This window comes from Schistocerca nitens, chromosome 2 (assembly GCF_023898315.1).
Source record: "Schistocerca nitens isolate TAMUIC-IGC-003100 chromosome 2, iqSchNite1.1, whole genome shotgun sequence".
Classification (NCBI taxonomy): domain Eukaryota; kingdom Metazoa; phylum Arthropoda; class Insecta; order Orthoptera; family Acrididae; genus Schistocerca; species Schistocerca nitens.
The window spans coordinates 1,128,513,468-1,128,527,669 of record NC_064615.1 but is presented as its reverse complement, the minus strand read 5'-3'; positions in this window follow the sequence as shown (position 1 = coordinate 1,128,527,669).

The window sequence follows — 14,202 nt, the reverse complement described above, 5'->3', positions numbered from 1 at the left end:
GCAAATTGTGTGTTAATTCGTCAATGTGAGGGAGCGAGGGATGCAGTAAAGGAGGAATAATGCATCGGAAAAGAGATACTCGGAACCCCAAAGAAAATCCTATCGTTTCCGTAGAAACGTATCTCGATTTAGAAGGACAATGCAGGGAATCCAGGGTATTTCATATGGACGCTAATTGTGTGTTAATTCGTCAATGTGAGGAAGCGAGGGATGCAGTAAAGGAGGAATAATGCATCGGAAAAGAGATACGCGGAACCCCAAAGAAAATCCTATCGTTTCCGTAGAAACGTATCTCGATTTAGAAGGACAATGCAGGGAATCCAGAGTATTTCATATGGACGCAAATTGTGTGTTAATTCGTCAATATGAGGGAGCGAGGGATGCAGTAAAGGAGGAATAATGCATCGGAAAAGAGATACTCGACTCCCAAAGAAAATCCTATCGTTTCCGTAGAAACGTATCTTGATTTAGATGGTAAATGCAGGGAATCCAGAGTATTTCATATGGACGCAAATTGTGTGTTAATTCGTCAATGTGAGGGAGCGAGGGATGCAGTAAAGGAGGAATAATGCATCGGAAAAGAGATACTCGAACCCCAAAGAAAATCCTATCGTTTCCGTAGAAACGTATCTCGATTTAGAAGGACAATGCAGGGAATCCAGAGTATTTCATATGGACGCAAATTGTGTGTTAATTCGTCAATGTGAGGGAGCCAGGGATGCAGTAAAGGAGGAATAATGCATCGGAAAAGAGATACTCGACTCCCAAAAGAAAATCCTATGTTTTCCGTAGACACGTATCTCGATTTAGAAAGATAATGCAGGGAACCCAGAGTATTTCATAAGGACGCAATTTGTGTGTTAATTCGGCAATGTGAGGGAGCGAGGGATGCAGTAAAGGAGGAATATTGCATCTGAAAAGAGATACTCGGAACACCAAAGAAAATCCTGTCGTTTCCGTACAAACGAATCCCGATTTAGAAGGACAATGCAGGGAATCCAGAGTATTTCATATGGACGCAAATTGTGTGTTAATTCGTCAATGTGAGGGAGCGAGGGATGCAGTAAAGGAGGAATAATGCATCGGAAAAGATATACTCGAACCCCAAAGAAAATCCTATCGTATCCGTAGAAACGTATCTCGATTTAGAAGGACAATGCAGGGAATCCAGAGTATTTCATATGGACGCAAATTGTGTGTTAATTCGTCAATGTGAGGGAGCGAGGGATGCAGTAAAGGAGGAATAATTCATCGGAAAAGAGATACTCGACTCCCATAGGAAAATCCTATGGTTTCCGTAGAAACGTATCTCGATTTAGAAAGATAGTGCAGGGAACCCAGAGTATTTCATATGGACGCAATTTGTGTGTTAATTCGGCAATGTGAGAGAGCGAGGGAAGCAGTAAAGGAGGAATAATGCATCGGAAAAGAGATATTCGGAACCCCAAAGAAAATCCTATCGTTTCCGTAGAAACGTATCGCGATTTAGGACGACAATGCAGGGAATCCAGAGTATTTCATATGGATGCAAATTGTGTGTTAATTCGTCAATGTGAGGGAGCGAGGGATGCAGTAAAGGAGGAATAATGCATCGGAAAAGAGATACTCGGAACCCCAAAGAAAATCCTATCGTTTCCGTAGATACGTATCTCGATTTAGAAGTACAATGCAGGGAATCCAGAGTATTTCATATGGACGCAAATTGTGTGTTAATTCGTCAATGTGAGGGAGCGAGGGATGCAGTAAAGGAGGAATAATGCATCGGAAAAGAGATACTCGGAACCCCAAAGAAAATCCTGTCGTTTACGTAGAAACGAATCCCGATTTAGAAGGACAATGCAGGGAATCCAGAGTATTTCATATGGACGCAAATTGTGTGCTAATTCGTCAATGTGAGGGAGCGAGGGATGCAGTAAAGGAGGAATAATGCATCGGAAAAGAGATACTCGGAACCCCAAAGAAAATCCTATCGTTTCCGTAGAAACGTATCTCGATTTAGAAGGACAATGCAGGGAATCCAGAGTATTTCATATGGACGCAAATTGTGTGTTAATTCGTCAATGTGAGGGAGCGAGGGATGCAGTAAAGGAGGAATAATGCATCGGAAAAGAGATACTCGGAACCCCAAAGAAAATCCTCTCGTTTCCGTAGAAACGTATCTTGATTTACAAGGACAATGCAGGGAATCCAGAGTATTTCATATGGACGCGAATTGTGTGTTAATTCGTCAATGTCAGGTAGCGAGGGATGCAGTAAAGGAGGAGTAATGGATCGGAAAAGAGATACTCGGAACCCCAAAGAAAATCCTATCGTTTCCGTAGAAACGTATCTCGATTTAGAAGGACAATGCAGGGAATCCAGAGTATTTCATATGGACGCAAATTGTGTGTTAATTCGTCAATGTGAGGAAGCGAGGGATGCAGTAAAAGAGGAATAATGCATCGGAAAAGAGATACGCGGAACCCCAAAGAAAATCCTATCTTTTCCGTAGAAACGTATCTCGATTTAGAAGGACAATGCAGGGAATCCAGAGTATTTCATATGGACGCAAATTGTGTGTTACTTCGTCAATGTGAGGGAGCGAGGGATGCAGTAAAGGAGGAATAATGCATCGGAAAAGAGATACTCGGAACCCCAAAGAAAATCCTATCGATTCCGTAGAAACGTATCTTGATTTAGAAGGACAATGGTGGGAATCCAGAGTATTTCATATGGACGCATATTGTGTGTTAATTCGTCAATGTGAGGGAGCGAGGGATGCAGTAAAGGAGGAATAATGCATCGGAAAAGAGATATTCGAACCCCAAAGAAAATCCTATCGTTTCCGTAGAAACGTATCTCGATTTAGAAGGACAATGCAGGGAATCCAGAGTATTTCATATGGACGCAAAATGTGTGTGAATTCGTCAATGTGAGGGAGCGAGGGATGCAGTAAAGGAGGAATAATGCATCGGAAAAGAGATACTCGGAACACCAAAGAAAATCCTCTCGTTTCCGTAGAAACGTATCTCGATTTAGAAGGACAATGCAGGGAATCCAGAGTATTTCATATGGACGCAAATTGTGTGTTAATTCGTCAATGTGAGTTAGCGAGGGATGCAGTAAAGGAGGAATAATGCATCTGAAAAGAGATACTCGGAACCCCAAAGAAAATCCTACGGTTTCCGTAGAAACGTATCTCGATTTAGAAGGACAATCCAGGGAATCCTGAGTATTTCATATGGACGCAAATTGTGTGTTCATTCGTCAATGTGAGGGAGCGAGGGATGCAGTAAAGGAGGAATAATGCATCGGAAAAGAGATATTCGGAACCCCAAAGAAAATCCTATCGTTTCCGTAGAAACGTTTCTCGATTTAGGAGGACAATGCAGGGAATCCAGAGTATTTCATATGGACTCAAATTGTGTGTTAATTCGTCAATGTGAGGGAGCGAGGGATGCAGTAAAGGAGGAATAATGCATCGGAAAAGAGATACTCGGAACCCCAAAGAAAATCCTATCGTTTCCGTAGAAACGTATCTCGATTTAGAAGGACAATGCAGGGAATCCAGAGTATTTCATATGGACGCAAATTGTGTGTTAATTCGTCAATGTGAGGGAGCGAGGGATGCTGTAAAGGAGAAATAATGCATCGGAAAAGAGATACTCGGAACCCCAAAGAAAATCCTGTAGTTTACGTAGAAACGAATCCCGATTTAGAAGGACAATGCAGGGAATCCAGAGTATTTCATATGGACGCAAATTGTGTGTTAATTCGTCAATGTGAGGGAGCGAGGGATGCAGTAAAGGAGGAATAATGCATCGGAAAAGAGATACTCGGAACCCCAAAGAAAATCCTATCGTTTCCGTAGAAACGTATCTCGATTTAGAAGGACAATGCAGGGAATCCACAGTATTTCATATTGACGCAATTTGTGAGTTAATTCGGCAATGTGAGGGAGCGAGGGATGCTGTAAAGGAGGAAAAATGCATCGGAAAAGAGATACTCGGAACCCCAAAGAAAATCATGTCGTTTCCGCAGAAACGAATCTCGATTTAGAAAGACAATGCAGGGAATCCAGAGTATTTCATATGGACGCAAATTGTGTGTTAATTCGTCAATGTGAGGGAGCGAGGGATGCAGTAAAGGAGGAATAATGCATCGGAAAAGAGATCCTCGGAACCCCAAAGAAAATCCTATCGTTTCCGTAGAAACGTAATTCGATTTACAAGGACAATGCAGGGAATCCAGAGTATTTCATATGGACGCAAATTGTGTGTTAATTCGTCAATGTGAGGGAGCGAGGGATGCAGTAAAGGAGGAATAATGCATCGGAAAAGAGATACTCGGAACCCCAAAGAAAATCCTATCGTTTCCGTAGAAACGTATCTCGATTTAGAAGGACAATGCAGGGATTCCAGAGTATTTCATATGGACGCAAATTGTGTGTTAATTCGTCAATGTGAGGGAGCGAGGGATGCAGTAAAGGAGGAATAATGCATCGGAAAAGAGATACTCGACTCCCAAAAGAAAATCCTATCGTTTCCGTAGAAACGTATCTCGATTTAGAAAGATAATGCAGGGAACCACAGTAATTCATATTGACGCAATTTGTGTGTTAATTCGGCAATGTGAGGGAGCGAGGGATGCTGTTAAGGAGGAATAATGCATCGGAAAAGAGATACTCGGAACCCCAAAGAAAATCCTATCGATTCCGTAGAAACGTATCTTGATTTAGAAGGACAATGGTGGGAATCCAGAGTATTTCATATGGACGCATATTGTGTGTTAATTCGTCAATGTGAGGGAGCGAGGGATGCAGTAAAGGAGGAATAATAAATCGGAAAAGAGATATTCGAACCCCAAAGAAAATCCTATCGTTTCCGTAGAAACGTATCTCGATTTACAAGGACAATGCAGGGATTCCGGAGTATTTCATATGGACGCAAAATGTGTGTGAATTCGTCAATGTGAGGGAGCGAGGGATGCAGTAAAGGTGGAATAATGCATCGGAAAAGAGATACTCGGAACACCAAAGAAAATCCTCTCGTTTCCGTAGAAACGTATCTCGATTTAGAAGGACAATGCAGAGAATCCAGAGTATTTCATATGGACGCAAATTGTGTGTTAATTCGTCAATGTGAGTTAGCGAGGGATGCAGTAAAGGAGGAATAATGCATCGGAAAAGAGATACTGAGAACCCCAAAGAAAATCCTACGGTTTCCGTAGAAACGTATCTCGATTTAGAAGGACAAACCAGGGAATCCTGAGTATTTCATATGGACGCAAATTGTGTGTTCATTCGTCAATGTGAGGGAGCGAGGGATGCAGTAAAGGAGGAATAATGCATCGGAAAAGAGATATTCGGAACCCCAAAGAAAATCCTATCGTTTCCGTAGAAACGTATCTCGATTTAGGAGGACAATGCAGGGAATCCAGAGTATTTCATATGGACTCAAATTGTGTGTTAATTCGTCAATGTGAGGGAGCGAGGGATGCAGTAAAGGAGGAATAATGCATTGGAAAAGAGATACTCGGAACCCCAAAGAAAATCCTATCGTTTCCGTAGAAACGTATCTCGATTTAGTAGGACAATGCAGGGAATCCAGAGTATTTCATATGGACGCAAATTGTGTGTTAATTCGTCAATGTGAGGGAGCGAGGGATGCTGTAAAGGAGAAATAATGCATCGGAAAAGAGATACTCGGAACCCCAAAGAAAATCCTGTCGTTTACGTAGAAACGAATCCCGATTTAGAAGGACAATGCAGGGAATCCAGAGTATTTCATATGGACGCAAATTGTGTGTTAATTCGTCAATGTGAGGGAGCGAGGGATGCAGTAAAGGAGGAATAATGCATCGGAAAAGAGATACTCGGAACCCCAAAGAAAATCCTATCGTTTCCGTAGAAACGTATCTCGATTTAGAAGGACAATGCGGGGAATCCACAGTATTTCATATTGACGCAATTTGTGAGTTAATTCGGCAATGTGAGGGAGCGAGGGATGCTGTAAAGGAGGAATAATGCATCGGAAAAGAGATACTCGGAACCCCAAAGAAAATCATGTCGTTTCCGTAGAAACGAATCTCGATTTAGAAAGACAATGCAGGGAATCCAGAGTATTTCATATGGACGCAAATTGTGTGTTAATTCGTCAATGTGAGGGAGCGAGGGATGCAGTAAAGGAGGAATAATGCATCGGAAAAGAGATCCTCGTAACCCCCAAGAAAAACCTATCGTTTCCGTAGAAACGTAATTCGATTTACAAGGACAATGCAGGGAATCCAGAGTATTTCATATGGACGCAAATTGTGTGTTAATTCGTCAATGTGAGGGAGCGAGGGATGCAGTAAAGGAGGAATAATGCATCGGAAAAGAGATACTCGGAACCCCAAAGAAAATCCTATCGTTTCCGTAGAAACGTATCTCGATTTAGAAGGACAATGCAGGGAATCCAGAGTATTTCATATGGACGCAAATTGTGTGTTAATTCGTCAATGTGAGGGAGCGAGGGATGCAGTAAAGGAGGAATAATGCATCGGAAAAGAGATACCCGACTCCCAAAAGAAAATCCTATCGTTTCCGTAGAAACGTATCTCGATTTAGAAAGATAATGCAGGGAACCACAGTAATTCATATTGACGCAATTTGTGTGTTAATTCGGCAATGTGAGGGAGCGAGGGATGCTGTAAAGGAGGAATAATGCATCGGAAAAGAGATACTCGGAACCCCAAAGAAAATCATGTCGTTTCCGTAGAAACGAATCTCGATTTAGAAGGACAATGCAGGGAATTCAGAGTAAATCATATTGACGCAAATTGTGTGTTAATTCGTCAATGTGAGGGAGCGAGGGATGCAGTAAAGGAGGAATAATGCATCGGAAAAGAGATCCTCGGTACCCCAAAGAAAATCCTATCGTTTCCGTAGAAACGTATCTCGATTTACAAGGAAAATGCAGGGAATCCAGAGTATTTCATATGGACGCAAATTGTGTGTTAATTCGTCAATGTGAGGGAGCGAGGGATGCAGTAAAGGAGGAGTAATGCATCGGAAAAGAGATACTCAGTACCCCAAAGAAAATCCTATCGTTTCCGTAGAAACGTATCTCGATTTAGAAGGACAATGCAGGGAATCCAGAGTATTTCATATGGACGCAAATTGTGTGTTAATTCGTCAATGTGAGGGAGCGAGGGATGCAGTAAAGGAGGAATAATGCATCGGAAAAGAGATACTCGGAACCCCAAAAAAAATCCTATCGTTTCCGTAGAAACGAATCCCGATTTAGAAGGACAATGCAGGGAAACCAGAGAATTTCATATGGACGCAAATTGTGTGTTAATTCGTCAATGTGAGGGAGCGAGGGATGCAGTAAAGGAGGAATAATGCATCGGAAAAGAGATACGCGGAACCCCAAAGAAAATCCTATCGTTTCCGTAGAAACGTATCTTGATTTAGAAGGACAATGCAGGGAATCCAGAGTATTTCATATGGACGCAAATTGTGTGTTAATTCGTCAATGTGAGGGAGCGAGGGATGCAGTAAAGGAGGAATAATGCATCGGAAAAGAGATACTCGGAACCCCAAAGAAAATCCTTTCGTTTCCGTAGAAACGTATCTTGATTTAGAAGGACGATGCAGGGAATCCAGAGTATTTCATGTAGACGCAAATTGTGTGTTAATTCGTCAATGTGAGGGAGCGAGGGATGCAGTAAAGGAGGAATAATGCATCGGAAAAGAGATACTCAGAACCCCAAAGAAAATCCTATCGTTTCCGTAGAAACGTATCTCGATTTAGAAGGACAGTGCAGGGAATCCAGAGTATTTCATATGGACGCAAATTGTGTGTTAATTCGTCAATGTGAGGGAGCGAGGGATGCAGTAAAGGAGGAATAATGCATCGTAAAAGAGATACTCGACTCCCAAAAGAAAATCCTATCGTTTCCGTAGAAACGTATCTCGATTTAGAAAGATAATGCAGGGAACACAGAGTATTTCATATGGACGCAATTTGTGTGTTAGTTCGGCAATGTGAGGGAGCGAGGGATGCAGTAAAGGAGGAATAATGCATCGGAAAAGAGATACCTCGAACCCCAAAGAAAATAATGTCGTTTCCGTAGAAATGAATCCCGATTTAGAAGGACAATGCAGGGAATCCAGAGTATTTCATATGGACGCAAATTGTGTGTTAATTCGTCAATGTGAGGGAGCGAGGAGTGCAGTAAAGGAGGAATAATGAATCGGAAAAGAGATACTCCGAACCCCAAAGAAAATCCTCTAGTTTCCGTAGAAACGTATCTCGATTTAGAAGGACAATGCAGGGAATCCAGAGTATTTCATATGGACGCAAATTGTGTGTTAATTCGTCAATGTGAGTTAGCAATGAATGCAGTAAAGGAGGAATAATGCATCGGAAAAGAGATACTCGGAACCCCAAAGGAAATCCTATCGTTTCCGTAGAAACGTATCTCGATTTAGAAGGACAATGCAGGGAATCCAGAGTATTTCATATGGACGCATATTGTGTGTTAATTCGTCAATGTGAGGGAGCGAGGGATGCAGTAAAGGAGGAATAATGCATCGGAAAAGAGATACTCGGAACACCAAAGAAAATCCTCTCGTTTCCGTAGAAACGTATCTCGATTTAGAAGGACAATGCAGGGAATCCAGAGTATTTCATATGGACTCAAATTGTGTGTTAATTCGTCAATGTGAGTTAGCGAGGGATGCAGTAAAGGAGGAATAATGCATCGGAAAAGACATACACGGAACCCCAAAGAAAATCCTATGGTTTCCGTAGAAACGTATCTCGATTTAGAAGGACAATGCATGGAATCCTGAGTATTTCATATGGACGCAAATTGTGTGTTCATTCGCCAATGTGAGGGAGCGAGGGATGCAGTAAAGGAGGAATAATGCATCGGAAAAGAGATATTCAAAACCCCAAAGAAAATCCTATCGTTTCCGTAGAAACGTAACTCGATTTAGGAGGACAATGCAGGGAATCCAGAGTATTTCATATGGACTCAAATTGTGTGTTAATTCGTCAATGTGAGGGAGCGAGGGATGTAGTAAAGGAGGAATAATGCATCGGAAAAGAGATACTCGGAACCCCAAAGAAAATCCTATCGTTTCCGTAGAAACGTATATCGATTTAGAAGGACAATGCAGGGAATCCAGAGTATTTCATATGGACGCAAATTGTGTGTTAATTCGTCAATGTGAGGGAGCGAGGGATGCAGTAAAGGAGAAATAATGCATCGGAAAAGAGATACTCGGAACCCCAAAGAAAATCCTGTTGTTTACGTAGAAACGAATCCCGATTTAGAAGGACAATGCAGGGAATCCAGAGTATTTCATATGGACGCAAATTGTGTGTTAATTCGTCAATGTGAGGGAGCGAGGGATGCAGTAAAGGAGGAATAATGCATCGGAAAAGAGATACTCGGAACCCCAAAAAAAATCCTATCGTTTCCGTAGAAACGAATCCCGATTTAGAAGGACAATGCAGGGAAACCAGAGAATTTCATATGGACGCAAATTGTGTGTTAATTCGCCAATGTGAGGGAGCGAGGGATGCAGTAAAGGAGGAATAATGCATCGGAAAAGAGATACGCGGAACCCCAAAGAAAATCCTATCGTTTCCGTAGAAACGTATCTTGATTTAGAAGGACAATGCAGGGAATCCAGAGTATTTCATATGGACGCAAATTGTGTGTTAATTCGTCAATGTGAGGGAGCGAGGGATGCAGTAAAGGAGGAATAATGCATCGGAAAAGAGATACTCGGAACCCCAAAGAAAATCCTTTCGTTTCCGTAGAAACGTATCTTGATTTAGAAGGACGATGCAGGGAATCCAGAGTATTTCATGTAGACGCAAATTGTGTGTTAATTCGTCAATGTGAGGGAGCGAGGGATGCAGTAAAGGAGGAATAATGCTTCGGAAAAGAGATACTCGGAACCCCAAAGAAAATCCTATCGTTTCCGTAGAAACGTATCTCGATTTAGAAGGACAGTGCAGGGAATCCAGAGTATTTCATATGGACGCAAATTGTGTGTTAATTCGTCAATGTGAGGGAGCGAGGGATGCAGTAAAGGAGGAATAATGCATCGGAAAAGAGATACTCGACTCCCAAAAGAAAATCCTATCGTTTCCGTAGAAACGTATCTCGATTTAGAAAGATAATGCAGGGAACACAGAGTATTTCATATGGACGCAATTTGTGTGTTAGTTCGGCAATGTGAGGGAGCGAGGGATGCAGTAAAGGAGGAATAATGCATCGGAAAAGAGATACTTCGAACCCCAAAGAAAATAATGTCGTTTCCGTAGAAACGAATCCCGATTTAGAAGGACAATGCAGGGAATCCAGAGTATTTCATATGGACGCAAATTGTGTGTTAATTCGTCAATGTGAGGGAGCGAGGAGTGCAATAAAGGAGGAATAATGAATCGGAAAAGAGATACTCCGAACCCCAAAGAAAATCCTCTCGTTTCCGTAGAAACGTATCTCGATTTAGAAGGACAATGCAGGGAATCCAGAGTATTTCATATGGACGCAAATTGTGTGTTAATTCGTCAATGTGAGTTAGCGATGGATGCAGTAAAGGAGGAATAATGCATCGGAAATGAGATACTCGGAACCCCAAAGGAAATCCTATCGTTTCCATAGAAACGTATCTCGATTTAGAAGGACAATGCAGGGAATCCAGAGTATTTCATATGGACGCATATTGTGTGTTAATTCGTCAATGTGAGGGAGCGAGGGATGCAGTAAAGGAGGAATAATGCATCGGAAAAGAGATATTCGAACCCCAAAGAAAATCCTATCGTTTCTGTAGAAACGTATCTCGATTTAGAAGGACAATGCAGGGAATCCAGAGTATTTCATATGGACGCAAATTGTGTGTGAATTCGTCAATGTGAGGGAGCGAGGGATGCAGTAAAGGAGGAATAATGCATCGGAAAAGAGATACTCGGAACACCAAAGAAAATCCTCTCGTTTCCGTAGAAACATATCTCGATTTAGAAGGAAAATGCAGGGAATCCAGAGTATTTCATATGGACGCATATTGTGTGTTAATTCGTCAATGTGAGGGAGCGAGGGATGCAGTAAAGGAGGAATAATGCATCGGAAAAGAGATATTCAAAACCCCAAAGAAAATCCTATCGTTTCCGTAGAAACGTAACTCGATTTAGGAGGACAATGCAGGGAATCCAGAGTATTTCATATGGACTCAAATTGTGTGTTAATTCGTCAATGTGAGGGAGCGAGAGATGCAGTAAAGGAGGAATAATGCATCGGAAAAGAGATACTCGGAACCCCAAAGAAAATCCTATCGTTTCCGTAGAAACGTATATCGATTTAGAAGGACAATGCAGGGAATCCAGAGTATTTCATATGGACGCAAATTGTGTGTTAATTCGTCAATGTGAGGGAGCGAGGGATGCAGTAAAGGAGAAATAATGCATCGGAAAAGAGATACTCGGAACCCCAAAGAAAATCCTGTCGTTTACGTAGAAACGAATCCCGATTTAGAAGGACAATGCAGGGAATCCAGAGTATTTCATATGGACGCAATTTGTGTGTTAATTTGTCAATGTGAGGGAGCGAGGGATGCAGTAAAGGAGGAATAATGCATCGGAAAAGAGATACTCGGAACCCCAAAGAAAATCCTATCGTTTCCGTAGAAACGTATCTCGATTTAGGAGGACAATGCAGGGAATCCAGAGTATTTCATATGGACGCAAATTGTGTGTTAATTCGTCTATGTAAGGGAGCGAGGAATGCAGTAAAGGAGGAATAATGCATCGGAAAAGAGATACTCGGAACCCCAAAGAAAATCCTATCGTTTCCGTAGAAACGTATCTCGATTTAAGAGGACAATGCAGGGAATCCAGAGTATATCATATGGACGCAAATTGTGTGTTAATTCGTCAATGTGAGTTAGCGAGGGATGCAGTAAAGGAGGAATAATGCATCGGAAAAGACATACTCGGAACCCCAAAGAAAATCCTATGGTTTCCGTAGAAACGTATCTCGATTTAGAAGGACAATCCAGGGAATCCTGAGTACTGCATATGGACGCAAATTGTGTGTTAATTCGTCAATGTGAGGGAGCGAGGGATGCAGTAAAGGAGGAATAATGCATCGGAAAAGAGATACTCGGAACCCCAAAGAAAATCCTATCGTTTCCGTAGAGACGTATCTCGATTTAGAAGGACAATGCAGGGAATCCAGAGTATTTCATATGGACGCAAATTGTGTGTTAATTCGTCAATGTGAGGGAGCGAGGGATGCTGTAAAGGAGAAATAATGCATCGGAAAAGAGATACTCGGAACCCCAAAGAAAATCCTGTCGTTTACGTAGAAACGAATCCCGATTTAGAAGGACAATGCAGGGAATCCACAGTATTTCATATTGACGCAATTTGTGAGTTAATTCGGCAATGTGAGGGAGCGAGGGATGCTGTAAAGGAGGAATAATGCATCGGAAAAGAGATACTCGGAACCCCAAAGAAAATCATGTCGTTTCCGTAGAAACGAATCTCGATTTAGAAAGACAATGCAGGGAATCCAGAGTATTTCATATGGACGCAAATTGTGTGTTAATTCGTCAATGTGAGGGAGCGAGGGATGCAGTAAAGGAGGAATATTGCATCGGAAAAGAGATCCTCGGAACCCCAAAGAAAATCCTATCGTTTCCGTAGAAACGTATTTCGATTTACAAGGACAATGCAGGGAATCCAGAGTATTTCATATGGACGCAAATTGTGTGTTAATTCGTCAATGTGAGGGAGCGAGGGATGCAGTAAAGGAGGAATAATGCATCGGAAAAGAGATACTCGACTCCCAAAAGAAAATCCTATCGTTTCCGTAGAAACGTATCTCGATTTAGAAAGATAATGCAGGGAACCACAGTAATTCATATTGACGCAATTTGTGTGTTAATTCGGCAATGTGAGGGAGCGAGGGATGCTGTAAAGGAGGAATAATGCATCGGAAAAGAGATACTCGGAACCCCAAAGAAAATCATGTCGTTTCCGTAGAGACGAATCTCGATTTAGAAGGACAATGCAGGGAATCCAGAGTAAATCATATTGACGCAAATTGTGTGTTAATTCGTCAATGTGAGGGAGCGAGGGATGCAGTAAAGGAGGATTAATGCATCGGAAAAGAGATCCTCGGAACCCCAAAGAAAATCCTATCGTTTCCGTAGAAACGTATCTCGATTTACAAGGACAATGCAGGGAATCCAGAGTATTTCATATGGACGCAAATTGTGTGTTAATTCGTCAATGTGAGGGAGCGAGGGATGCAGTAAAGGAGGAATAATGCATCGGAAAAGAGATACTCAGAACCCCAAAGAAAATCCTATCGTTTCCGTAGAAACGTATCTCGATTTAGAAGGACAATGCAGGGAATCCAGAGTATTTCATATGGACGCAAATTGTATGTTAATTCGTCAATGTGAGAGAGCGAGGGATGCAGTAAAGGAGTAATAATGCATCGGAAAAGAGATACTCGGAACCCCAAAAAAAATCCTATCGTTTCCGTAGAAACGAATCCCGATTTAGAAGGACAATGCAGGGAAACCAGAGAATTTCATATGGACGCAAATTGTGTGTTAATTCGTCAATGTGAGGGAGCGAGGGATGCAGTAAAGGAGGAATAATGCATCGGAAAAGAGATACGCGGAACCCCAAAGAAAATCCTATCGCTTCCGTAGAAACGTATCTTGATTTAGAAGGACAATGCAGGGAATCCAGAGTATTTCATATGGACGCAAATTGTTTGTTAATTCGTCAATGTGAGGGAGCGAGGGATGCAGTAAAGGAGGAATAATGCATCGGAAAAGAGATACTCGGAACCCCAAAGAAAATCCTTTCGTTTCCGTAGAAACGTATCTTGATTTAGAAGGACGATGCAGGGAATCCAGAGTATTTCATGTAGACGCAAATTGTGTGTTAATTCGTCAATGTGAGGGAGCGAGGGATGCAGTAAAGGAGGAATAATGCATCGGAAAAGAGATACTCGGAACCCCAAAGAAAATCCTATCGTTTCCGTAGAAATGTATCTCGATTTAGAAGGACAGTGCAGGGAATCCAGAGTATTTCATATGGACGCAAATTGTGTGTTAATTCGTCAATGTGAGGGAGCGAGGGATGCAGTAAAGGAGGAATAATGCATCGGAAAAGAGATACTCGACTCCCAAAAGAAAATCCT